This window comes from Pinus tabuliformis, chromosome 2_1 (assembly GCF_031772625.1).
Source record: "Pinus tabuliformis cultivar Carrire ecotype Pingquan chromosome 2_1, CPIR1, whole genome shotgun sequence".
Taxonomy (NCBI): domain Eukaryota; kingdom Viridiplantae; phylum Streptophyta; class Pinopsida; order Pinales; family Pinaceae; genus Pinus; species Pinus tabuliformis.
The window spans coordinates 248,305,729-248,332,099 of NC_142299.1; positions in this window are offsets into that span (position 1 = coordinate 248,305,729).

Here is a 26,371-nt window from a genome sequence, read left to right on the forward strand (position 1 = left end):
ATCTCTAAGATAAGAGGGAGCTTAGATATAAGAAAGGGTATATCTCCCTAGTTGAGAGGGAGGGCATATTATGATAGTCATAATGAATACCTTGAAGAAAGAATGAAATCGAAAAATGAATGAAAGAACTACAAATGTATGTTCATGAAGTTACAAAAGACTTAAGAAATAATGAGGCTATATTGGTGCTATTGAAGAAGTGAAAGAAGAAAGCTTCTGGAAAATTGTATTTGGATAACTTAATGATGATATAAGTAGCATTAGGATGATTGAGGATCCCAAAGGTTTGTGTTTACTTGTATATATACTTGAAATTTTATTACTGATTGGGGTTGTGATTGTGCAAGATCTCTCCATAAAAAGGTTGAATGTTTTAAGCATGCTTGGATATCTATCTATCTATCTATCTATCTATCTATCTATCTATATATATATATATATATATATATATATATATATATATATCATAAGGAGAGATGAATCATCTTGTGGTAGCAAGATGCTTGGGAGGACATCTGGCGCTTATGTGTTGATGTCTGGATCCCGAAGTAGGGAAGGTGGCATTGGTCATGGAGCTCTGACCCTAGATACACACCTAGATCCCTAGATTGGTGTTAGAGTTTAAAATCTTGATGGTACCTAAAGAGGCTAAAGCTTGAGTACACCTTAGTCCCACTCTATTAAAGTACCCTGGTCAGGTATCTAATCTGTAGCATTGCGTGTGTTGTGAGTCTTCATAGAGTATGTCACTTTGAGATATTCCATGTACCTTTGTATATATGTAATTATGAATACCTCTCTAGTTAAGAGGGAGTGTTGAAAAAATGTAGCTAGTGTGGGTCTTCATAATTGTATTTAAGTCACGATGTAATGTATTTGCCAAAATAAAGAAAAATGAACTTTATTACAAAATAAATTGACTTATTAATGCATGGGTTTCATGCTTGGGTCAATGCTTTTAGGTCAAAGCCTCCATTGTATGCTTTTAGGGTTTATGTCAAGAGTCCTTTTCCTTATCATCATGTAAAAGACCCTTCTTTGGCTTCATCTATCAAGAAAGAAATTAATTGTAATGTAAAATAGGTATTTGAGGTATCCTTCACCAAGTCAGCCTCAAGAAGGACAAGTCGACCCCATAGATTCACTATATAAAGGTAGCAACTCGACCTCATTTGGAGCACATCCATAACAAGTTCAATATGCAATTGTTGGAGATGGAGAAGGGTTCAAAATTCAAGGAAGAGTAAGGAAACCCTAGCGAAGGAGAATGAATTCTTTGTCAAGCATAAGAAGTCAATTTTTCTCTCATTGTCTCACATGTGCGAAGTTGTTGGGTTGCTGAAAGGGACGAAATTGTAGTACTATAGTTGGGTCAAAATTTTGGAGTAGCTGGGCCAAAATTATGGAGTTGCTGGGGGCCGAAATTATGGAGTTGCTGGGTTATAGCTCCTGGAAAAGAAGAGACTACTATAGGTTGCTGAATTATATTTCAAGGCTGACTTGGTGGAGGAGGAAGGTCTTTTAGTTAGGTATAAGGTATTGTTCTATCTCCATTTGATTATTGGAAGAGTTTGACTGGGTTTTCCCCTAAAGAAGGGTTTTAGCCCTAGCTGAGTGCCTACATTTGGTGTTGTTGATCTTCATGTGTTTGATTTGATGATTGCTTGATGAAAAGAAGATAAAATAAGAACATAAAGAAGATAATTAGAATACAAGAATAACACAAGTAATTATCAACATAAGGAAAAAAAATTGCGTTTCTGATTTTCTAACATGCTTCGGGTTCCATTTTGATTTTTCCTTCCTCGTCAAGTTCTTGAAATATTGTTTGAACTGGGATCTTGTCACCTATAACCTTCTTTAAGCATGAAAAATGGAAAACTGGATGTATTTAGGAAGATGCAGGCAACTCCAATTTGTATGCCACAGTAGCAATCATTTTCAACACCTTGTAAGGACCATAATACTTGGGTGATAGCTTATTATCCTTCTTAGCTTACTTGAGGGACATTTGTTTGCATGGTTGTAGCCGTAAAAATACCCAATCGCCTATATCAAAACTTATTTCATTGCGGTGTTGATCTTCATGTTGTTTCATTCGATTTTGCGCCAGAGTCAAGTTATCCTTTAATAGTTCGAGAAATTGTTGTTGATGCTCGATGTGATCTTCCACTACTTGAAACTTAGAATTTTCTCTTAAAGATGACGTGATTTATGGTGGATGATATCCATAAAGTTCCATAAATGGGGTCATTTTTGTTGCGGTATGGAAGGAAGTGTTATACCACCATTCTGCCAGAGGTAACCACTTGACCCATTGTGTTTGTTTATCAGATACAAATCAATGAAAATATCATTCGAAACATTTGTTCACTATCTCAATTTTCCTATTGAGGATGATAAGATGAAGTATGAGCTAATTGAGTACCAAGATAAGAAAATAATTATGTCCAAAAATTTCTAGTGAAAATGGGATCTCTATCACTTACAATAATCTTTGAGTTTCCATATAGCTTTTGAACTGTTTCCATAATTTCAATAACAATTGTAGTGGCTTTAAAGGATGAGATAGTGCACAAAAGTGTGCATACTTGGTAATTCCATCAACTACCACCATGATGACACTATTTCCTTCATACTTGGGTAAACCTATGATAAAATCCATAAAGACCTCCTCCCAACACTGACTTGGAATGGCTAAAGGTCGTAACAAACATGACGTCTTAATTGTCTCAACTTTATTTTGTTGGCAAACGAAACATTCTTCTACAAAATTTTGAATATCAGATTTAAGGCCACCAAAAAAAAAAATCTTGACCTTGTGGTAAGTTTTTAAAAATCCTGAGTTCCCTCCTAAAGGAGAGGTGTGAAATTCCAAAAGAATATTTTGTTTTAGTTGGGAGTTCTTACATAGATATAAGCGATCTTTGTACCATAATGAATCATTTTTTTAGATAAATGTATCAAATGTACTAGGATCTTGCTGCAACTTTTGAATGAGTGTCCATACCTCTTCGTCATTCTTCCATTCATCCCTTGCTTCTGTTATCCAATGAGGTTGGATAATAGAAATGGCATGGAGCAGTGTTTCCACATCCTCATCCCTTCTTGAAAGTGCATTTGCAACAACATTTTTCTTCCCTTTTTTGTAGATTATTTCAAAGTCATAACACAACATCTTTGTGGCCCATTTTCGCTGCTTTTCTGAAGATAATATTTGTTCCAAGAAGTATTTAGTATCATCATGATATGTTTTTACCTTGAAGTGTCTTCCCATTAGGTAAGGGGACCATTTCTTCAGTGTATGTAGGATTACCAACATTTCCTTCTCATAAATAACTTTATGTAAATACTTTCCCTTAATTAGACAACTTTCAAAAGCAATGGGTCTTCCTTATTTTATTTAACAACACCAACCCTATTTCATGTGGCATCACATTCCAAAATAAAGGTTTTTGTGAAGTTTGGTGTACCTAATACCAGAGTTTGACACATTGCCTCTTTAAGATGTTCAAATGCCTTAGTTGCTTTTAGAGTCCAAGAAAATGCATCTTTCTTCAATAATGTGTTTAGAGGTGTTATTATCTTCCCATAATTCTTAACAAACTTGTGATAATAGCCTGTCAACTCGAGAAATCCTCGAAGATGCCTTATGTTTGTGGGATTTTTCCATTCCTTGGTTTCTTTAATTTTGGTAGGGTTTGCCTTAACACCCTCATGGGATACAATATGGCCCAAATATTCCACTTTTTGTACCCCAAAGAAACATTTGGAGAGTTTTGCATACAATTGTTTCTCCTCCAACGGTTTGAGCACCTTATAAACATGTTGAACATGGTCTTTCCAAAACTTGCTATAGATTAGTATACCATAAAAAAATACTAACACAAATTTTCTAAGGAATGGTTTGAAAATGGAATTCATCAAACCTTGAAATGTGGAAGGTGCATTAGTAAGGCCAAAAGGCATGACCAAAAATTCATAATGACCTTAATGAGTTCTAAATGTTTTTTTCATAATGTCTTTTGTTTTCATTCTAATTTGGTAATATCTTGAAGGAAGATCCAACTTGGTGAAGTAAATTTTTGAATGTAGTTCATCCAACAATTCATTAATGAAAATAATGGGAAACTTATCTTTAATAGTGAGTTTGTTGAGCTCTCTATAATGCAGATACATATGCCATGATCCATCCTTCTTGTGCACCAATACTATTGGAGAAAAAGAAGAACTTTGGCTAGGTTGAATTATACCTACCTCTAACATTTCTACAACCATACATTCAATTTCACTCTTTTGGGCATAGGGATATCTGTAATGTCTAATGTTTGGAGGAATAATTCCTGGAATCAAGTGAATATCATGATCATGATTGCGAATAATTGGGAGACCTTTGGGGGTCTGAAATACCTTGGAATTATTGTCAAGGAATCTTTGGAGATATGAAGAAATGGATGACTTAGATGTTTGATCATCTAGAAAACATAATTGTGAAATTACCCCTCATCGTTCCTTCTTCAAAATCTTTGTCATTCTATCATAACTTATTATCTTCCCATGTTTCCCTATGATACCTCTTAATTCAATTTCCTTTCCTTTCGATAAAAATTTCAAGAAAAGTTCTTGAAAATTAAAAGCAATCATCCCCAAATATTGTAACCATTGGACTCCTAATATAGCATTTTCACCTCCCAATATAATGGAAATCATTGGACTATTCAATTCATATTTCCCCATGGTTAGATTGATATTATGTCTCTTCCCTAAGTAATTTATGGTTCCTCCATTTTCAACCATTACTTGACACTTTGATGTTAGATATAAAAATCAATTCAAATCCTTGGCCATCTTACAATGAATAAAATTATGGGTACTATTAGAATCATTCAACACTATTACCTTGTTTTTATTGATATATCCTTCTATCTTGAGAGTTTTAGGAGTGGTGATTCCTTCCAATGCATCAAAATATATGGTTAGATTCATTTCTTCTTTCTTTGGGGTTGATTCTTGGTGTATATCCTCTTCCTTCGATGTTTCTTGCTCCTTTTCTTCCTCCTCTTCACAATCTATGTAAACTAATTTCTTCCCACCATACTTATGACCCTTAGTGTATCTGTTATCACAATTGTAACAATTCCATTTTGATATTTTATCCTCTAGTTGTTGTGGTTTCAACCTTGTAGGTTGTGGGAGGCTAGGAGCAACAACACTTCCATATTTATAGTTGTGAGTGGTAGAATTCCTTGTTGCCATAATTTTTCTTTCAACTTTTCTTTCCACCCTGAATTCATTCTCCAATGACTTAGGTTCCCAAAGCCGAACCTCGTGTTGGAAGTTATCATTTAAAGTCCCTATGAAGACATCAATACTATGCTCCTATGGAATGTCATTTACCTTGATATTCAATCTTTGGAAGTCATCAATGTGCTCCGCCAACAAACCCTTTTGTTTGATATTTATCAATTGGATAAAGAATGTATTTCTCTTTGTATCCTAATAATGTTCTACCAATTCTTATGTGAAAATTGTCCAAGTGATCGTTGATTTACGAGAGAAAAGTCATCGATATCACACAAACTAATTTTGTTATAAATATAAAGATGCAATGCGTACCTTTTGTGTGTGCAAAAAATCATGTAGATCAAAGAGTTGCTCCATCTGCAGTATCCATGTTACTAGATCCTTGCCATCAAACTTCTGCATAACAATATTTGGAATGTGGTTGGTCTTCATGCAAAAGTTAGAGTCTCTAAAATCATGATTCACATTCCGTTTTTTCTCTTCATGAGTTTCATGAAATATCTTATCACCACTAGAAAGCCTTTCTTCTAGCAACTTTTCCAAACCTTCCTTCAAATATTCCATGTCTAATTTTAAACCATTCATGTTTCCTTTTAAGCCAGATGTGTCCCATTTTAAGCCATCCATGTCCCCTTTTAGTTCATCTTTGGTTGCTATTTGTGAGAGCGAAATTTGTCGGACTTGGTCCCGTAAATTTGATATATCATGTTACAATTCTCTTCATTTGTCATAATAGAGCTTTATGAGGGCTTAATGGGTGTATAATTTTTTTTTTGGAGGAATTTTAGAACCCAATACTAAAATCTATGCTTTAATATACCTTTTAAATCATTTCAAACTATTTTATCAAACAAAATTTATACAATTTAAAAAAAATACACCTTTTTCTTGCTTTTAGGAGCTCAATATTGAAACTATTGTATCTTTGTAATTTTTATTCTCCAAGTTTTGAAATTTTTCCCTATTATAGCCCTTTGAGTCTTATTTCCAATCCCACAAGTCAGACCAAGATTGGATTCCTCAAGGTAAAGTTATGCCCAATCTCCCACAATGTCTTGTTTATGGATTGGTTTGGAATACCAAACTTGTATGGAATGACACATGTCACTATTTCAACCTTCGGCCCTGAAATGCTACACAACAAACTACAATATATGCATTTGCAGTCAATGTTATGAAATTCAAATCCGATGCTCGTAGAGAAAGTTATGATGATTTTCCCTAGATCGTCTGTTTGAGACTAAATTTTGGAGCATGCAAAAACCCTAACTTCTTCAGACCATATAACCAAAAATGTATTGAATGAAGATCTGAAGTTTTTACACGAATTTCACTAAGATTTAGGCTCCATGTGGTCAAAATTTTAGCTTTTGAAGCCTCATAGGAAAAACGTTATAGTGAAAATTCCAAAATGACCTTTCTGAAGCAACAAAACCCTAGAATCCAAAGCTCTTATACCAAATGTTACGTAGCCAGATCACAAAAAAGAAGAAAAAATAGATGAATGACTTGAAAATTTGCCTCTTCGAGGGGGAAACTCCTTTACATCACATAAATGAACAATTCTTGGATGATACCAGTGACAAGACTTCATTGGTATATATAGGAGTCTAAAGGGTCACATTATAATCAGGGCCTACATAACAATAATAATGTAAGTTCTAAACAATACCAACAGTGGGCTTCTATGGGGCACAACAATAACAATACAGGGGCTCCATGGGGCACTGACAATAAAAATATGGGGGCTACACTAGTATTATAGGGACCTAACATATACTTTAATGAGGTATATTGGTTTCTTACATGATTATCTCTGACATTCTTTGTTATCGTTTGAACCCACTATTCTTGATTCAACTAGTGTGAAAGCCATTCATCTTAAAAGCAAGGGAAAGTATGAATAGGGAAACTATGCAAATAATATAGTGACAATGAAAAAAGAAGGAAAACCCTCTTGCACTAATTGTGAGAAAGAAGGGGATGATAAGGAGCATTGCTAGAAACTGCATTTGGAATTGAAGCCAAAGAGGAATGATAGAAAAGAGAAGCAAAATACAGTAGCCATTGTACAACAAGACCGAGAATTTGATTCATATGATGAGGTGAAGGTCGTATTTTTTGAGTTCGTAGGTGTTGGACCAATTGACTTCGGATCTGATTCAAGTTATGAGATGAATATTATAGCTCTTGGGATTGCAGGTGATGATCCTATTGGCTTGGGTTTTGAGCTAGGCGATAAGACGAAAATTGCAGCAGATGTGCCAAAGATAAGAAGAGAATCAAAGAATTCATGGCTACAAGAAGTTGAGGAGATAAACCAAAGAATTCATGCAAAGAATGTTGAACTGAGGAGACTCCTACAAGAAGTAGAGGAGGAAAAATGAAAGTTGCAACATAAGTTACAAGCCAAGAAGGAGGCCTTGGAAAAGTTTCAATGTGAGAAGCCATCATCACCCACTTTAGATTCGACACCTGAGGTAAAAAATGATTCTTTAGTTTTACGTTATGATGATGACTTTACTTCTTTTTAGAAACACACTATAGGAACTGGTTCAAAATTGATGAAAAAAATGGGGTATCAAGGGAAAGGCCTAGTCATCAATTGCTAGGGGATTGTGAATCCAATCAAAGTGGAGTAATTACCTTTTTATGTAGGACTTGGATATGTCAGAAAGGAGTTCGGAGAATGTTCCAAGACAACCAATGATTGATCAATGACGGATGTTGAGAACACATCACAACATTCCAGTGATAGTGAGGATTCCATAGCTAAGGCAAATTTTCCTCGTCAGAGACACACCATAAATAGTAATTCAAAGAAGTTCAGTAAATTTTGGAGGAGGAAGAACCATTATAGTCATTGAAACAAGGGTGGACAACAGAGAGCCACATGTTGGGAACTTCGAGGCCATAAAACACCTGCGAAGGAACTAGTCAGTGAAGTTGTTCAACGGGAGAAGAAACTACAAGAAGAAGACCCATTCAACTTATTGGGTGAGAAATGGTGGCATAAAAGCTTTTTTTGAGCATTGCCACACTTTTAAAACACAAGTTGCAGTTGTTTGTAAAAGTGTTGAAGTGTTTTCGATCACTTATGAATGCAACATGGTGATACTTTTGGTCTTTTAGTGGATAACACATGTATTGGTTTCTATTATAATTTGGATGTAAAACTTGACCATGAGTTTATAAAATCTTGAAAAGTATGGTATTTTCTTGGGTCATGATTGGTATTGTAATTGGATATGTATTAGCAGTTATGAGTTTGCATATGATATAGGTGTTAGTACATCATTCTGAGTTCTGAAGTACAAAGGTGACGGGAAGGGAAGGTGGCCTATCAGAGACAACCATTATGAAGATCGAGATTGCAGTTGTGTTCATGCTCTTGGAGGACCAAAATCTCCTCAGTGGGGAGGAATGATCTAGGAGGATCCTTAAATACTCAAATTTTGAAGTATCTAGATCTCAGCAATAATGGTACTAGGTTGTAGTGCCCATCATTACGAACCCAATGGCACAAACGACACCTCAATTAGAGTATGTATGACCATTTTATGACCCTCAAAGCGTAAAGGAATGTGGGGCCCACTTTTCTTATGTGGCAATGAAATGACCAAGGAGCCAATGACACGTGGAAGTTCAGCATTAGTCTCATATACCCACACAAAAGACAAAAAATCATATTAAATAAATCCCATAATAAAACAAAACTATTTAAAAATGGTTATTAAAATAAGCATATAACAAAATCATATATACTAAATATATTGTTATTAATATAATATCCATATAAAACAAAATATTATAAAATAGTAGCCCCATTTCCCAAAGAATATGGTTATGTGAGCAACGAATTTCATAAAAAAGGTTGGTTTGTTATAACATTTGGGCCAAATAAAAACCATGTCTATGAAACATATGAATTAAACGTAGGCATATTAAACAAAATTTTCAATGTTTTAATATAAAACAAATAAAATGGCTGGGAAAGTTTGGAACTCCCGATGACCTACCAATTAACATTCTAATAGCGGAGCACCAACCATTATGCCAACCATGTTTGCTTTGTAATTAATGGTGACCCCATCTTTTATAAACTGACTACATTTGCAATGCGACGGGGTTTGTGGGAAAGAACCGAGCCGAGAGTAGTACACAAAATCTAGAACCGCAGCAGAACCTTGACGCACGCAGAACCATAATACAAAGGGAATCTAAAGGATTCCCTGGGGCTGAATTTTGACAGTGTCAGAAATATGTCAAGTTTATACTCATGTGAATCGATTTTTTGCCAGGAGTCTAATGGTGTAGTCCATTTCTTTATCTAAGGAGCTAGTTTTTCGCTCATCTCCAAAAGAAAATCTTGTGAGGAATCTAAAAGATTCCCAGGGAGCCCATATTTGAACGTGGAAGAAAGGGGTTGCGTTTATGCTCAAACTTCACAAATTTTCACCAAGATCTAATGGTGTAGACGATTTTCTGATCCAAGCAACGCATTTTAGCCCATCCCTAGATTTGGAGGTATAAGGTGAATTTTTTTCCATGTATTCATTTTGATTATGTTGTTGATGGATGAATAGGTCTCCCCACTTTGAGAAGGGCCCAAAGATGTACTCCACATTGGATGAACTCCATTATCAAGTTTTTCTTGTGCCTTGTCTTTATGGTTGCCTTTTATTTTCCTCTTCCTTAAAGTGTATGCACATGTGGTTTTCATGGTCCTTTTACATGAAATTATGAATACATCAATGAAGTAAAAGGTCCTAGATTAAGTTTGATATCAACGTGGTTCTTCTGCTGATGTGAATTGTGAGTGTATGATAACCAAGGAAAAACTCAAAAAGGCTGAAGGTAAACTTAATTCCCTTGATCCAAAAGTGGGGTGTGCAACATGAAGAAGGAAAATGGCAGATCATGATGCTCATCTGGAGGAAGAGGAAGCTTTTCAGAAATATTTTTATACCATGGACAACAAAGTTTACAAATTGCTTGTAAAATATGGGAAGATTGTGGCAGATAAGGAGAAGAAGAAAGTACGAGGATAAGATCATGCTTTCGATAAATCAAGGAGAAGGAGGAGAGTCTCCTGAACCCCCATCTCCATCATCTAGTGAATTCTCTTCTTCTTCATCATATCACTCTCGTCGTTTTAACACGTAGCATAAGAATGCTTCTATTATTATTAATTTTTTTAAAGTTGTATGTAAAGTTTGATTTGTCTATGTTTAATAGAGAGTCCAATTCATAAAAGTTCAATTATTGGATTAGATAGATTGAAGTGTATTGTTGGATTCAACAAATTGAAGAAGATAAGGCTAAGATCTAGTTAACATCTCTTCGACTGGGAGGCACCACTCTCATATGGTGGGAGAGAAAACTTCAAAAAGGTAGTAAAAATGTGGGTAAACTCCTTTCTTCCTGGTCTAAATTTGTTTCTGCTTTAAAAGGACAATTTTATCCATTAGCATATCGGTAGAAAGCCATGATAGAATGACAACATTTGAAACAAGGCAAAGGACAAGATGTTCAAATCTTCACAAAGGAGTTTATGAAACATGCTTTAACATTAGGAATTCCTTTAGATTCACCCGATCCTTTGATGATGAATATTGGTTCTTTACATGATTATCTTTGGCATTCTTTGTTATTGTTTGAACCCACTACTCTTGATTCAGCTACTGTGAAATCCATTCACCTTGAAAGCGAGGGGAAGTATGAACAAGGAAATTATGCAAAGAAGACAATGACAACAAGGAAAAAGGAAATAAAGCCCTCTTGCACTTATTGTGAGAAAGAAGGGAATGATAAGGAACATTTCTAGAAATTGCATCTCAAATTGAAGCCAAAGAGGAATGACAGAAAAGAGAAGCAGAAGATGGTAGCTATCATACAACAAGACCAAGAATTTGATTCAGATGATGAGGTGAAGGTCACAACTGTTGTGTTTACAGGTATTGGACCAATTGACTTGGGATCTGATTCAGGTGATCAAATGAAGATTGAAACTATTGGGATTGCAAGTGATGAACCTATTGACTTGGGTTCTAATTCAGGTAATGAGAGGAAGAATGCAACAAATGTGCCAAATATGAGAAGAGCACCAAAGATTGTCTGGATCCAAGAACTCGAGCAGATAAAACAAAACATTCAAGCAGAGAATGTTGAACTAAGGAGACTCCTACAAGAAGCAGAGGAGGAGAAACTAAAGTTGCAACATAACTTACAAGCCAAGAAGGAGGCTCTAGAAAAGTTGCAACGTGACAAGCCATCATCACCCACTTTAGATTCAACACCTGAGGTAAAAAAGGATTCTTCAGTTTCATGTTATGATGATGACTTCACTGCTTTTGAGAAACACACTACAAGAATTGGTTCAAAGTTGATGAAGAAAGTTGGGTATCAAGGGAAAGGCCTTGGCATCAATAGCTAGGGGATTATGAATCCCATCAAAGTGTAGGAATTACCTCATTATGCAGGACTTGGATATATCAGAAAGGAGGTTGGAGAATGTTCCAAGATAACCAGTGACCAATCAACACAGATGTTGAGAACATATAAAAACATTCTAGTGATAATGAGGATTCTATGAAAATATCTAAGGCAAGTTCTCCTCGTTGGAGACACACCAAAAATAGTTGTTCAAGGAAGGTAAGGAAAGTATGGAGGAGGAAGAACCATTGAAGTCACTGCAACAAGAGTGGACATTAGAGAGCCACATGTTGGGAACTCCAAGACCATAAAGCACATGCGAAGGAAACAAATGGCGAAGTTGTTCAATAGGAGAAGTAACTACAAGAAGAAGACCCATTCACCTTATTGGGATAGAAATGGTGGCATCAAAACCTTTTTTGAGCATGGCCATAGTTTGTAAATAATATGTTGTGGTTGTTTGTAAAAGTGGTGAAGTGTTTGCCATCACTTATGAATGAAACATGGTGATAGTTTTGGCCTTTTAGCTGATAACATGGGTATTGGTTTTTGTTGTAATTTTGATGTAAAATTTGACCATGAGTGCTTTATAAACTCTTGGAAAGTATGGGATTTGATTGGGTCATGATTAGTCTTGTAATTGAACATGTAGTAGCAGTGATGATTTTTCATATAATACAAGTGTTAGTACATTATTTCAAGTTCTGAAGTACATAGGTGAAGGAAAGGGAAGGTGGCAAGTCAAAGGCAACTATTATGCAAATTGAGATTGCAGTCATGCCCATGATTTTAGAGGACCAAATACTCCTTAGTGGGGAGGAATGATTAAGGAGGATCCTTAAATATTTAATTTTTGAAGTATCCAGATCTCAACAGTAGTGGTACCAAGTTGTAGGGTCTATTATTATGAACCCAACGACACGAACGACACCTCAATTGGAGTATGTATGACCATTTTATGACCGTCAGAAGTTTTCAAGTTGTAAGGGAATGTGAGATCTGCTTTGCTTATGTGGCAATGAAATGAACTATGAGCCAATGACACGTGACACTTCAACATTGGTCTCCTAGCCCTACACAAAAGACAAAAAAATATATTAATTAAATCTCATAATAAAACAAAACTATTTAAAAATGGTTATTAAAATAACCGTATAACAAAATCATATATAGTAAATATATAGTTACTTATAATATCCATATAAAGCAAAATATTGTAAAATAATAGTCCCATTTCCCAATGAATATGGTTATGCGACCAACAAATTTCATAAAAACTGTTTGTTTGTTATAACATATGGGCCAAATAAAAACCTTGGTTATGAAACATATGAATTAAACATTGACATATTAAACCATGGTTTCAACATATGAATTAAACGTTGGCATATTAAAAGATAGTTTCAATGTTATAATATAAAATAAATAATATAATTGGGCAAGTTTGGAACCCCCCAACCAACGAATTAACATTTTAACAGTGGAGTGACCATCGTTATGCCAACCATGTTGTCTTTATAATTAATGTTGACTCCCTATTTTATTAACTGACTACATTTGCAATGCAATGAGGGGGTGTGGGATGGAACAAAGTCAAGAGAAGCGCATGGAACCTAGAACTGCAATGAAACCTAGACTAGGTGGCAAAACTTTGACGAGCTAGAACCATGACATAGAGGAATCTTTAAGGAATCTAAAAGATTTCCTATGAGTTTAATTTTGACAGTGTCAGAAATATGTCATGTTTATACTCATGTGAACTAATTTTTCACCAGGAGTTTGATGGTGTAGTCATTCTTCATCTGAGCAACCAATTTTTCGCCCATCTCCATAAGAGAATCTTGTGAGGAATCTAAAAGATTCTCGGGGAGCCTAGATTTGAACGTGGCTGAAAGAGGTCATGTTTATACTCAAACTTCGTGATTTTTTGCTAGGATCCCGATGGTGCATACAATTTTTTGATCTGAACAACCCATTTTAGGTCATCCCCAGATTTGGAGTTATAAGGTGTATTTTTTCCATCTATTCATTTTGATTTTGCTACTGATGAATGAAGAGGCCTCCCCACTTTGAGCAGGACCTGGAAACATAGTCCACATTAGATGAATTCTATTATCAATTTTTGCATGTGTCTTGTCTTTATGGTCAATGCCTTTAATTTTCTTTATCTTTAAAGTGTATGCATGTGATTTTCATGCTTGTTTTACATGTAATTATGAATACATCAATGAAGTAAAAGATCTCAGATCATTAATGGACATTTCTCACTTCAAATTATTAATTAGATAAGGGGATGTGAGACATTTGTTTCATATGATGTATTGGTTAATGGGGTTGCTTCCTCCCTTTTCGAACCTATAATAGGTTTGACACAAGAATGTCCTTTGTTTCCATACCTTTTTTTTATTAGTGACTAAATCACTTAGTAAATATATACTTGAAAATAGAAGTAAGAACTTACAAACCATTAAGATAAGGGATGATGTTATATTAAGCCATCTTTTATATATAGATGGTGTTATCCTTTTCACAAATGGTTTAAAAGTAGAAGGGAGGAAATTTCAAGGATGCTTCAATCATGTAGCAAAGATACATGTATGGAAATTTATTATGAAAAGTTTATTGTTTGCTTCGATGAGTTATTTGAAGGGAATGTTTAGGTATTGGAAACATGTTTCCTTTCAGAGTTTTGAAGTTTAATAGGGGGTTTTAAGTATATAGGGTATGATTTTAAGTCAAATGCATATGTATGCATATGTAAAGAGAGATTAGGTTACATAGAGATTAGGGTTGTTTGATAAATAAGATTTAGAGAAGAATATATTTTTGGTGTAACATATGTTTTTTTGGGAAGGTTGGGGGGAGATAGATTAACCCTAGTTAAGTCAATGTTAGAAGCAATTCTTATATACCAACATTCTTAGGACCATATTTCAAAAGGGCTATTTAAAAGATCAGGAGAAAATGTGCTAATTTTCATGGCTATGAAAGGATGATATTGTGGGTATCGATTGGACTCGTTGGCAATTTATTGTTGTTAATTTTGACATAAATCCTTTGTGTCCTTTTTGGTGGATTAAAAAATTCCTATATTATGTCCATTGCATGACTTTATTGATCCTTCTAAACATCATATTATCATGAGCGTAATGCCCCTAATAATAATAAAAAATAAACAATATAATATAATGTTGAATTTAGGCTTCTGTGATCCATATCAAATTTGAGAGAAGATTCTTCAGCGAAAATCACATCGGGATGCTTTTGTTGACGCGTTTCGAACCAACCAGTGTGGTTCATTGTCAGGACAAGTTGAATGAATAGATCTCGCTTTGCATATTAAATAGTCAGAGCAGAATATCCCATGGCTATATTTCTTGACTAGGTAACAGCTATAATGACTAACGGCTAAATTTGACTGGGGAACGGTTAGTTTGATTAGGGGTATAACCTTTATTTAATTAAATTGGTTATATTCTTATTAAAATAAAAGTAAATAGACCATTTAATAAACTTATAACTATAAATATAATTTAAACTAATCAAAAAACGAAATTATAGACTAAATTAATAAATTAATTAATTTAAATTAATAGTTAGTTATCAAGGTTATCATATATATAAGTAATAGAGTAATTAGTAGTTTGCTGTAAAAGTTATTATATAAATATTAGAGTAATATATAAATAGTTAGTTATATTTTTATTAAAATATAAGTTAAAGGGACTATTTCATACACTTATATTTATATATATTTTAAACTAATATAGGGGGTCCCACAGGAACAAGGAATAATATATACCCCTTTCATGTCCTTAGGGTCGATAATATCCTTAAAGGATCTTATCGACCCTAAGGACATGAAAGGGGTATATATTATTCCTTGTTCCTATGGGACCCCCTATATTGGTGAGACTGGTCGCTCCATTAATCAAAGGATTAGTGAGCACGTAGCTGACCTTAAGCATAGGAGAACCAAGTCTTCTGCTTTAGCAGAGCATGTGGAGAAAACCAATCATCATGTCTGTATCGAAGAGGCTAGTGTTATTGCTAGAGTTTCACAATTCCATCACCGGAAATTTAGGGAAGCCCTTGAGATTGAAAAAAGGCCAAACAATCTCAATAGAGAAGATGGCTGGAAGATCAATAGTTGTTGGGTCCCAGCCCTCTCCTCCTAGTCGTTTTCTTCCTTTCTTCCCCTCCCTAGGTTTAGCTTGATCTTGTTGTCTTCTAAGTTGGTTTCCCCTTGTTCCCCGTATCTTGTGGCCTTGGTTCTTTGAGGTGTGGTTGATATAGTTTGAGGTATTTTAATAGCACTTAATTTGATTCTAATAACATAAGGAAAATAATCTTGAAACTAATCTTTAACCCTTAAATAAACTATTAATTAATTTTAAATATTAAAATATTCTTTCTAACCCTTAAATCACTCTAACATTTATATATTTAATAACCTTTATAAATAACTATTAATTTAAAATTAATTTATTTTATAATTAATTTAGTTTAAAAAATATATAAATATAAGTGTATGAAATAGTCCCTTTAACTTATGTTTTAATAAAAATATAACTAGCTATTTATATATTACTCTAATATTTATATAATAACTTTTACAACAAACTACTAATTACTCTATTACTTATATATATGATAACCTTGATAACTAACTATTAATTTAAATTAATTTATTAAATAATTTCTTTATTAATTTATTTTATAATTTAGCTTTTTGATTAGTTTAAATTATATTTATAATGATAAGTTTATTAAATGGTCCATTTACTTTTATTTTAATAAGAATATAACCAACTGAATTAACTTATTTAATTAAATAAAGGTTATACGCCTAATCAAACTAATTGTTCCTCGGTCAAATTTAGCCATTACTCATTATAGCCGCTACCTGGTCAAGAAATATAGTCGTGGGATATTATACTCTGAATATTTAATATGCAAAACGAGATCTGTTCATTCAACTTGTCTTGACAATGAACCACACTGGTTGGTTTGAAACGCGTTGACAAAAGCATCTGGATGTGATTTTTGCTAAAGAATCTTCTCTCAAATATAATATAATATTAAAATATACTTAAATAAATAATAAACAACTAAGAAAAGACAGTAATAGTAAATAATAAATAAACGATAATAATAGTAAATAAATAATAAATAATGAAGAGAATATAATATTAATAAATAAATAAAATAGTAAATAATAAACTGGAGTTCTAAATAACAATATATAAAAGTAAACTATAAAAATAGTAAGAATAAGTAAAGTTAACAAAAAGTAAAAATGAATAAAATAAGAGCTAATTAAGAGAAATATTAAATTAAGTAAAACTTAAAATAAAGAAATAAAAGTTGCATGTTGGCACATAGAATGTGTACATACAAACCTCTTTCTATTTTTTGGTCTATTTAATGGACAATGGGGAGGATGAGATTCATCCATTTTCTTAGGAGAAAAGTGTTGTGAGACAAAGAATTCTCTAGCAGTAGTACGTTGATTGAGGGCTTGGGGGTGGCCAGCTGTAGAAAGATTATGTCCAGCTGAGTGTTGGGCACGGGATCCCCCAAGAGAAGTTTTGGAGCTTAGAGCCCATATTTTGGTCCAATTTTGTAATTCCAATGTAAAGACTCCGCATCTTGTGGGTGCGGAGCACGTAGTTTGCTAAAGAGTCATAGGGTTGTCCGCCCTTATTTTGATAATGTAATGTCGGCTGTAGAAGATCTACCCATGGTCCGTGGACCATGGAATTGTATAAATAGAGCGAAGCTCTAAGTAGTTAAAAGAATGTAGACACAAGATGAAGAACATATGATGTATGTGAGATAGATCTGAAGTGTAAGTCTAAGTTTTGGGTCGTAGCATAGGAAGAGACTCTGTAGCTGAGTGCACAGAGGCCTAGTAGTACGCAGCTGAGTGCACGAACCCCTACAGCTAAGTGTGCAAGGCGAGTCGAGTTTGTAACCATTTGGAAGAATTAATAAAGAGAAGTTTCCTATCATTTTTGCGTATTTATTTCCTATTTATGCTTCTATGATATTGGGTATGAATTTCACTTCTAATGCTTATATGATGCGCGAATGTGTATAACTGTATTGGCTAAGTGAATGCAAGTTAGAATATCTATTTACATGAAGATAATTAAGATTCGTTAATAAGATAAGTAAGATACTTGGCGTAGTTTAGGAGATCTCACAGTTCGCTGCCTCAGCAGTGCAAAAGGACTTCAACCCCTAGTTAGGATTACATGAGAGTCGATTGTAACAAATCGCGAAGGTATTGAAGGGTGGACCAGAGCGCGAAGCAACCTACGCAAAGGTAGGCATAGTTGGACTAAAATGACATCACATCCATCTCAAGGGTGCGGAAACTTGGTTCCAGCATCCCCCCATACTGCTTCGGGTGATACTTCAGTCCACACTCCGCGGGTTGATGCCAAAAGGGCTAGTAGTGTAGGGATTTGTTTGTCTAATTAACTTTGAACCTGGGTCATTCCCCCATAAGCCAACAAATGGTTCCGTTGCCAGGACCGAAATCTGTATGAGAGATGTGTGATGTCGTATCATTGGAATCCAGCTAAGAAAGAAATCGAAAGCTGGTTGGACATAAGAATTCACGAGTTCACGGTGTAGGAGAACAAAAACCCGTGACTGTCAAAAGAAGAGTGGCTAGACAGCTACCTGTATACAAAGATCCACAAAATATTTTTCGTGTCCTTCCCTACTAAGCTATACGAGTGGATCACGAAGCTAACAAACAACCAAGGAAGGTGGAAGCTTGACGATCCTATTGTGTGGACCCCAGAGCTAGTGCGAAGGTCGGATGCATTGGAGGATAAGATCACACATGCAGTCTATCATCGACTCGATCGCATTATAGGAGGATTCGTTACTGAGTTCACAGTCGACACCTCAGTTAGCTATAGCGAGGCAAAATGACGCTTTCTCAAAGGACCGCGAGGTAAGTACATAAAGTATTTGAATACTTGGATTAAAATGTTGTTGTGTGAAAAGCAAATTATGCAGTTACCTTGATGTTCTGGGCTACATGAAGTGGAAAGGTTTACATGAACGAAGGAAATAAGGGTCCAGAGAATAGCCCCTTGATTTTACCTCCAAGAGGGGACGCGGAAGAGCTCGCAAATGTCTCTCCGTGAAGTTCTATTCAGCTGATAAGAAAAAGAATTTCGCGAATACCACCTCCACCCACACCACCACTGGATTCATTGCCATCACCTCCATCTTCACCCGTACCAACTCCACCACCACCGCGATTCAATATGGAAAACACAATGAAGTTGCCTATGTTCAAAGTTTTTGGAAATGAGGATCCGGACCAATTCTAGTTCATTGTAAGGGCTGTCTGGGAAGTGCAAGGTGTTACAGATGACCATATAAAGAAAGCGACACTAGTTAGCACCCTGCAGGATCACGCGCTGACCTGGTATATTAAGTACTCGAATGATAACCCGAATGCAAGAGTCGCGGATATCTAAATAGAGAATTTAACAGGCCTAAGTCTGAAGCGCAGTCAATTGTGGGATTTAAAGAGATCACGATGCTACTAGGAGAAACTCCTTGGGAACTAGATCAGAGGCTGAAATGTACGATCTGTGAAGCCAATGTGAATTTGACGGATGGACAACATCGTGAGTGGTTTGTAGCTTTGCTACTACCACATTTAAGGAGTGCGCTATCACAATAGAAGATAACAACTCAGGCAGAGGCCTTAGAGATTGCTATGAGGCTTCATGAGATCCCAATGCAGGATCCCAACCTAGGAGTTCAACAGATCCACACGCAACTGAAGAATCTGTGCCTTGAGATGCAGAGTCTGAAACAGGACAGGAGAACCGTGCCAAGAGAACCGCGCGTAGTCCGGAAGATCGGAAAACATAAAACAACTACGGGACGAGAAATGAGACTAACCACGCAGATCAGAGAATATGAGATGGATCAAGTCATTCTAGATTTGGGATCAGATGTGAATGTTCTGTCGAAACAGTCATGGGAGTGAATGGGTAGACTTGCGCTGCAATGGTCTCCAATTCAGCTAAGGATGGCAAACCAACATAAAATAATACCCATGGTGTGATTGCAGGGAATAACTGTGGATATTAAGGGAGCAAGCGCGTTGGTAGATTTCGAAGTAATAGAGATTGTTGATGACAACAATCCCTACCCCACGCTCTTGGGAATTGACTGGGCTACTGATATAAAAGGGGTAATTAATCTGAAGAAATGGAAAATGATCTTTGAAAAGAAACCACTATGCGTAATTATACCCCTGGACCCTGCTGAAGGATCGCGCTATACGAAGCCGGTCCGTGACTATGAAAGTGATGATGATCTGGAATGTATCTATGATATAATAGTGTGAGACCAAGACTTGGTGAATCCCACCGCGGATGGGAGGATTACATGGGAGCACGAGAGCTCTTGTAATTCAAATTCTGATGAAGAAATAGAATGATGGTAGAATCGATTACATGAAGTAACTACGCTGAATTACAATATGATGACCAGGTCGCTATGCTGCATGTTGATAGAAGCAAGAGATCTACCTACTTATGATGGTCTAAATGAGGTATATACCCTCTTAGATGAATTTGAAAGGGAGATGCCGAAAAATCAACGCTTCCAGGCCTTGGATTAGGTACTGCGCGTTACGCCTGCTAGATGGTGGGGTACGTACAAGGGAAGCTTTGACTATTGGTGCGAATGTAGGAGAATGATGCGCACATGATTTGGGAAGCCTAAGGTGCGACTAACAGACAAGTATGATGGGCAGGATGATTCGCGCCCCATCTGGCCAAGTGGATGTAGGCATATGGAGAAGAGCCCCAACCTGTGCAGATGCACATGTACTCTGTGCTAAAATACAGGGTTAATAAGCATATGTTGGGGGGTGAACTTGCAGATGGCTCTTAATGTTGGGAAGACATTATGCAGGAAGAACAACCGTGTAGAAGATTCTCCGTCCAGGGTTGTGGTGGCCAACCCTTTATCAAGATTCAAAAGCATATTGTAAGGTGGCTAAACCTTCTCTGGGTGCCGCATTAACATCGCTCCCCAGTGACTATTTTTGTCATCAGGCAGCTGCCCTGCTTGGTGCATGATAAGTGCTTGTGGTTGGAGTAGCCCATCCCCATCACAGACCATCTAATTCACTGGATTACACGACTCCCTTATGTAGGGGAGGATCCAACAAATATTTTAGAGGGAAAAAGTGACGATTTGGCCATCGCGAAGGCAATGAAAAATAAGTTTAAGTTAGAGAATAAGAAGCGAGGGTATGCCATCTCCAGCATCAACAACCATGCAGTCAAGGTCATGACACAAATATTGGCAGGGAAGGTGATGCATAAGTGTCGCGCATTTGAGGTTCCCGCGCCAGTGGTTGCACTAGCGGTACAATGTGCAGAAGGGGTCCAATTCAACTGGGCAAACTGTCTATGCAGTGAGTTCCTTGAGAATTGCCGCGAGGCACAGGAGCAGGTCAAAACATTTCATTACGCATGGCTCTTGTTGTCGATAGTAATGGAATGGGAGTATCCAGAAGATAGTCAGTTCCCGTCGATCGCGCAAGACCTTCCAAAGCCAGTGAAGTACGCTTCGCTATGGGAAACCAGAGACGCACAGAGGATAAGGGAGAGCAAGATATTTTGGGTGTTCATGGAGATGAACATTAGGATGGGGATCAATCACAAGCCGTGGTTATTGCCCACTATCTACAACAGTTTACAGAGCTTTGCAGAGTTCAAAGCCAATTTCCACCATGTCTTCATCAGGGCACGAAAGGACCTTATGAAGACGTGGCATGAGTTACGATACTTTGCGATTGACGATGTAATTTTCACGACCCTTGAGTCTTGGCCACTGAAGTGGCGTGCTCCAACTAGCTCTGTGGTGGAAGCTGAGAAGTCTGTCATGTAGCGAAAGGAGGAGGAGACAAAACTGCGAATGGCATACCGAGCGGAAAATCGTAGGAAAGAAGAAACAATGACTAAGGTTGAGGCGACACACGACACTGTGATATTGGTGGAACAACAACAGAAAACAACAGAAGAAGAGCACGTAGGACAGAAGTTGTCTTCGCCTGAACCAGAGACCGATACAGAACAAGGTGGCATAGACCCACAAACAATGCACCCAGCTAAAAAGTTCACGACCACGAGAGCAGGTAGGGCTACGAAAGAAGACAAAGGCCTCAAAGACATCTTTCGACCCTATCACCCTTACTAAAGGAGACTTACACGATATCGGAAAAACGATGAGGGATGTCACCACGGAGGCCCTCTAACAGTTTGAGGAACAACACCAGTTGGTATTGAGGGCTCTTTGAACACAAATACAAGAGTTGCAGGTGTGCACTCCACAGGCTGGCACAGTGTCCACCAGCCTCGTAGTTGGCACTTCAGCTGCCGAGGAAATGCTGCGCGCCAGGGTGACCAACACAATAGTGCTACCAGATGGAGCACTCGTTACAGAGAATGAGGCCGACAGGCCTATGGTCAATGGTTTGAAAGGGGTCAGATTAAACATGGCTGGGCTCCATCAGGAGACACTCTATCTCTTACAGGATGGAGTCACCGCAGAACTTTGGGCTAGGGAATGCCACGCTATACAGGTAATGAGCAAGCAACACATCAACATTGAGAAGTGGAGCTTGCAGCGCAACGAGGCCATGGAACAGAACAAACAGATAGCGTGGGTTTTGGATGAAGCCTACCAGATGGTCCCGAAGTTGGCCATCCAAGCAAAGGAATCGGTGGAGGTGCACGTACGTAAGTTAGCCACAGGGGTGCACAATGCCAGAGCAAAAATGGCCAGGGTTCAGCTGGAGTAGAACATTCAAATAATAGAACTATTGTTGAAGGCACAGCCTTTAACTCCGTCAGAGGTCAGAGAACAATGCAACACAACGATCACAACAACAATGGCGGCGGTCGACAGTGCAGTGACATACTGCATGAAGTTGTTTGCGCAGTTATTCGAGGTCCTCACCACCCTGCAAGAGGACCTGAACATAGAGTGCTTAGAGGCAGAGGTACGTGAGCTGTAGTAGAAGTATGACGAGGTAAAAGGGACCGCACAGACAGTTTCCCTTACACAAAGGCTTGCAAGGATGCAGCAGGCAAAGGCGCTCAGGGAGCAGGGTGATGTTGCTCGGCATAAAGAGGTAGTTTTGAAAGCGCGCATACAACCATGGATCGATGAGGCATATACAATTACAATATCCATTGAAGCAAAGCTTGCACAACTGCAAGCAACTCAGGAGAGGATTAAGGGCAACAGTTCAGCCACAACGGTCACTAAACAGCGTGTGGAGAAAGTCCAGCAGGCAACCACTCAGTGGACTGCCGAACTTACAACGATCCAAATAGAATTGGGAGGTCTTGGCATTAAGATCTCCGCACTTGCAAAATGACTCGAGGGCAAGTCATGATGTTTGTTTTGGGGGCCTGTTGGGCGCAAGATCCCCGAGGGAAGTTTTGGGGCTTAGAGCCTATATTTTTGTCCAATTTTGTAATTCCAATGTAAAGAATTTGCATTTTGTGAGCGCAGAGCGTGTAGTTTGCTAAAGAGTCATAGGGTTGTTCGCCCTTATTTTGATAATGTAATGTCGGTTGTAGAAGATCTACCCATGGTCTGGGGACCATGGAATTGTATAAATAGAGTGAAGCTCTAAGTATTTAAAATAATGTAGACACAAGATGAAGAAAATATGATGTATGCAAGATAGATCTGAAGTGTAAGTCTAAGTTTTGGGTCGTAGTGTAGGAAGAGGCTCTGCAACTGAGTGCACAAAGGCCTAGTAGTCTACAGTTGAGTGCGCGGATCCCTACAGCTGAGTGCGCATGCAAGTTGAGTTTGTAACCATTTGGAAGAATTAATAAGACAAGTTTCCTATCATTTTTGCGTATTTATTACCTGTTTATGCTTCTGTTATATTGGATATGAATTTCACTTCTAATGCTTATATGATGCGAAAATGTGTATAATTGTATTGGCTAAGTGAACGCAATTTAGAATACCTATTTATGCGAAGATAATCAAGATCTGTTAATAAGATAAGTAAGATACTTGGCGTAGTTTAGGAGATCTCATAGTTCGCTGCCTTAGCAGCGCGAAAGGACTTCAGCCCTTGGTTAGGGTTGCGCGAAAATCGATTGTAACAAATCGCGAAGGCTCTGAAGGGTGGAACAGATCATGAAGCAACCTGCGTGAAGGCAAGCATAGTTGGACTAAACCGACATCACAACCATCTCAAGGGTGCAGAAACTTGGTTCCAGCATCCCCCCATACTGCTTCGGGTGAAACTTCAGTCCGGGCTCCGCGAACTGATTGCAAAAGGGCCAGTGTTGTAGGGATTTGTTTGGCTAATTAACTCTGAACCTGGGTCAGGCCCCCATAACCCAACATTGAGCCTACGGTTGGGTGGAGAGTTGTACCCAAAACTTTGTTGCAGTTAGTGGGATTCAAATAACGTTGAAATCTGGAATAACAAGTAAGGAATATCATCACTACATGTAAGTTGTCTCTACTCATATTTTTCGAAATTCTATGCTAATTAGTTTAATAGTTGTGTGTTGATTATAAATCACATAAATTGATATACTTAATTATATATTTTAATTTCAGGTTCTCACATATGGTATCAAAGCAAGTTTACAACTCATAAGGCCTTTAATCCCTCATCAAATATTTTTGGATTTAGTTGAAAAAAAAAACCTAAAAATTCCACTCAACGATAAAACTTTTGATTTAAAGTACAATGCAACTCTTCTATGTGTTTGGTTTTCATTGCTGAAATATGGTCATAGATTTTTGACAAAATTATGGTTTTTATTTTTCATACCTATCACCCCCAACTTTTCATGAAAACCTAAAGCTCGTGTATGCTGAACATTAAAAGTTACGCTTTGTACAACATTTAAAAATAAAAATAAAAATAAAAATTTGGAGATTGGTGTTGTGATGGGGAAATTAATTTTCACATAACAAACACTTATTTGGTTAGGGCTAGTTTATTTTTCCACCAAATTTTACTGAAATAGTCTATAACGCGACTTTTTGAAAGTATTTCCGACGGCTTTTTCCGGTCGAAATCCGGCATGAATTTATTGGAATCGCAAGTTTGATAGCTAGTTTCGTCACAATGAAAGCGTCCCAGGGGTTTTCGAGGGTGCTGAATCCAAATATGCAGTTAAAAAACCATTTTTAACTGCAACAAATCAAGATTTAACCTCAATTTCTTCCGCCGCATTCCGTCACCGGAATCTCCAAAAAGTCGCATTATAAACAACTCCAATTTTACTAATGAGTTACAAAAACAGCTATCCCAAATTCAAACACTGTCGACTTTAAAACGATTTAAAAACTATTACAATAATACTTATTTAATTTGAAAATTATTTATATATTTAATTAAAATAATAAATAAATTTTCATGTTTCATATTTTTGCGTTAAAATTGGTTCGTATATTAATATCTCGAATTTATGGACGTTTTGTAATTTTTAATACTAGTATGACTGAGATTATCAGTACTCAAAATTAATATAAAACTTAGCATATTAAACAAATACCCTTGAATTCAAAGCTAGCTATGAATTCTCTTGGGTGTTTATCTCTAAAATACAGTGTTCTCTCAGGAGCTTTAATTTTTATTTTTATTTTTTAATAAACCGAAAATTTCTTTTGTTTTAAAGCAAAAGATCGAAAGTCTTCTCTCACATCTGTTCACGTGAAATAAATATGTCCATTGGACTCCTCCTTTACATAAACACAATTTGTTTTATTACAATTTTAAAATAGCCTCAAATATTTAATAATTAATGTTTTATGTGTTTTTCTTAATAGTCATTACCATCTGGCAATAGCATGGGACTATAGTAATCGAAATTTTTTAGTCCCTACTATTTGGCAATGGAATGGGACTATAGTAATCGAAAAATTGAAGTTAGTATTAGTTCAACTGTTTTTAGGCAAAGTTTTTAGGTCGACACTACATATTTTACATATTTTACACTGCATTCTATTTCGTAGTCTTATTTGGCCTCTTCTCGAGGCAAGGAGGCAAAACCATATCATATATTTATCTGTTTTCTCAGCATTTTGAAACTGGTTGCTTGGCATTTTGAAACTGGTGAACTAATGTAAGCATTAGTTGATAACAGTAAATGATAGCTCATAAACCACTACTGGGGTATTAGTATAAGTTGAAATTCACATCACAGTTTGGAGACAGGTCATCCCTGCCGTGCCCTGTGTGTCAAAATTGTAGTTTTGAGACAGGTCATCCATGTCGTGTCAAACCATGCCTGCCCTGCCGTGTCAAAATTGAATTGTAGTTTGCATGAGAGCAACCGACTTTACTTGTCCGCCTTAGCCTTAAAATGAAAGCAAAGCATATGTTAAGATGAAAACATGATGAAAGAACCTGTGCCTCTGCGAGTGGATCATGAGCAAGAACCTTTCCAGCCTCTGCCTCTGCGAGTCCTGGAACGATGAAAGAACCCGTGCCTTTGCGAGTGGAACATGAGCAAGAAATTGTTTGACCTCTGCCTCTGCGAGTTCTGGAACGCCTCTCTTGTCGCTCCTCTCTATAGAGGAG